This window comes from Plutella xylostella, chromosome 19, assembly GCF_932276165.1.
Source record: "Plutella xylostella chromosome 19, ilPluXylo3.1, whole genome shotgun sequence".
Taxonomy (NCBI): Eukaryota; Metazoa; Arthropoda; class Insecta; order Lepidoptera; family Plutellidae; genus Plutella; species Plutella xylostella.
This window is the reverse complement of record NC_063999.1, coordinates 6,459,471-6,462,152: the sequence shown is the minus strand read 5'-3', so window position 1 is coordinate 6,462,152 and position 2,682 is coordinate 6,459,471. Positions and strand designations below refer to the sequence as shown.

General features: G+C 31.8%; 1 long non-coding RNA gene across 1 annotated transcript; it reads right to left on the bottom strand.

The window, feature by feature from the left end:
- Positions 1–345: 345 nt before the first annotated feature.
- Positions 346–1,737, bottom strand: LOC125490018. Its single transcript, XR_007267394.1, has 2 exons — positions 1,244–1,737; positions 346–607 (listed from the first exon to the last, which is right to left on the bottom strand). It is a non-coding gene; the product is annotated as an uncharacterized LOC125490018 (long non-coding RNA).
- Between the last annotated feature and the right edge of the window lie 945 nt (positions 1,738–2,682).

Below are 2,682 nucleotides of genomic sequence, written 5' to 3'. Positions count from 1 at the left end.
TTATTTTATTTAACGCACACATTAGTGCTGAAAGAGAGCTTTAAGAGTTATTAATTCGCTTATTGATTGTTCAGGTTGCTATTATAGAACTATTACTCATCATTGTATTATTTGGATCTAATTTGCTGAATAAAAGATTTTATTTTACTATACTGCATCATTGTAACTCTTATAGCTTCATTAATCGACATTTCGAATAAAAGCTCTCAAATAACTGTAATAGCTCACATACTATTTGAAATGCTCTTATGGCACATTAATTCGATAAATAATTCAGTAACAGCATTTTGGTTACGTTTATACAGTTTATAGTATTTTAATGTGACAAGCAAATAAATAATTCCATTGCACATTCATTTTTTTATTACGTGATAAAATGGATTACAAGTCATGGAAATTAAAAAAGAAAATTAAAACAAAGATACGGAAAAATTCAAACTAAGGTTCAAACAAAGTATTTGTCTCAAAATTCGTCAAGTGCGATGGCCGAAACGTCAAGTGGTTCCGTTGTTCCACAGAAAACAACTGAAGAAATCGTGGGCCTGGTGTCTCGGTCCATAAAACATATCCTCCCTTCTCAATTGTCTGCACAATCTTGAAAACCATTCTGGAAAAAAAGCGTGATTAGTATCTTTTCTGCTTTATTCAAGTTGTATACTTGCTTGCTTTGCAATCAATCAATCACTTTTAAATGTTTGCTATATTCTATTCTGAAAATCAATGTAATAAATTTTTCATCGTGTGAAGAAAATGAAGTTTTTTTTTATAATTATATAGTTGCTAATTTATCATTAAGTATGAAATGAAGCAAATATGAACCAATCGTTAATTAATTACATTTAATAAAATACATCAAATGACATTCACCCCAACTCGGGTTAGTCATGCTAAGGATTTTGCATTGAGGAACCCTAAATTTATTTAATGATGGCTGCTTGTTTTGCTATAAGTGCAACATTGTAACTATTATTGCATCAAAAATCGATTAATAGTGCTGTAATAGCGATATACGAACAAACATGGCTATTATTTTATTTTTATAATTTATTTAATTAATTTTGACCATATTTACTATTTTTTAAGAAAGATTTAACGTAGCCCTTAAACATATGTTAAAGAATTCCTATTACTTTATCGATAAAATTAAATGCGCCTAAGATTTTTCGTATACCAATGTGTAAAATGCAACAATAGAAATTGCACTAGTAATAACTCATTTAGTTATTAATGGAGACTTACTTACCTTTATGCTTTTGTAATCAGTCATTACGATAGATCAGTCACAATAATCCACAGATTTTCTTCCATATATTTTTCTGCAACAGTGTGACTAAAATTCAGCTAAATAGTGGGGAAAAAGTAATTTTGTTGCATTTATCCCACAAAAATGAAGAGTTGTAGCAACTCGACAGCTATTATTCTACTTATTAGTCGATTAATGAGCACCACATCGCTGTTACTGCACCCTTAGTGTAGAAGCTGCAACAAAATTGCTATGACAACCCTAAATTGGGTACAGTTTACTTTTACTCGACTTTTAACCTACTATATAAGCTTCTTGGTTACAATCACTCGACTTTCATAGCACTGAATTGCTGTATAATTTGTGCCCTTTTCGCGTCGAGACAGCGCTGCCGTGACCATTATTCGACTAATTACGGGACTTTTACAGCACATATTAGCAAAACAGGAACGTGGCCGTTACCTTTATTGCACATATTTTTGCTACTTGGGTATTCGTCAGTCGCAGCATTCGATTGATAGTGTAGTGTGACCGACTGGTCTTGATCGTATGCATTTTTTTGTCACATAGTTACAAAAACAAAACAAAATACTGTCAGAATAATGTCAAACCGAGATAAACGTTTTAAATTCAACCTAAAGTTGTCTTTATATTTTCATTATTTCAGCAACATTTTTAATTACAAATGAGTATACTACCATCAAAATACATTAAGCATTAAGTATACCCATTGTACTTTCGTTTGTAAACTTTCGCATGAATCCATAGCGTCAGCCGCTATAGATTCATGCATATTCATTCATATTTAATGCGGAGCAGATTTAAATGTTTTTTTTGTATTGAAAGAAAGATAGAAACATTTATTTGACACAATGACAACAACAACAACAATTTTTATTTTATTTATACTGTACTTACATGTAGCTGAACTGGACTGACACATTCGTAGCATGTATCGGCATATCCAATTCATTTCCTTCAGTCATAAAGTATCAACATCATTTGGTGTCAGTACACGCCGCGATCAATAACGCATACATATGTTGGTAAATGTGGATTGATTGGCTGCAGTAGACCGTTTCTTTCCATCCACGACCGGCGCAGAGTTCATATTTTATAATACATATAGGTAGGTACTTTCATCAGCAAAATCATGGAATACATTGGATAATATGAAAGTGTAACGCATACTGTTGAAATGTGATAGAAAAATTATAGTCTTAATGGCAGAATATGACCCACAACTATTTTCAATAAGGGGAAAGATTATGCGATAAAAAAATAATATAAGTAAAAAAAAAAAAAAACAATATTGTAAGATAACATACCTAACCCTGTAGGAAGTTCCACTCTAGTCCAGACTGCTGGAAGTAACATCGAGTGCGATGCATCAATATTCGCGAGTCCACTAAAAATCGATTATCCCGGTTTGATTCATA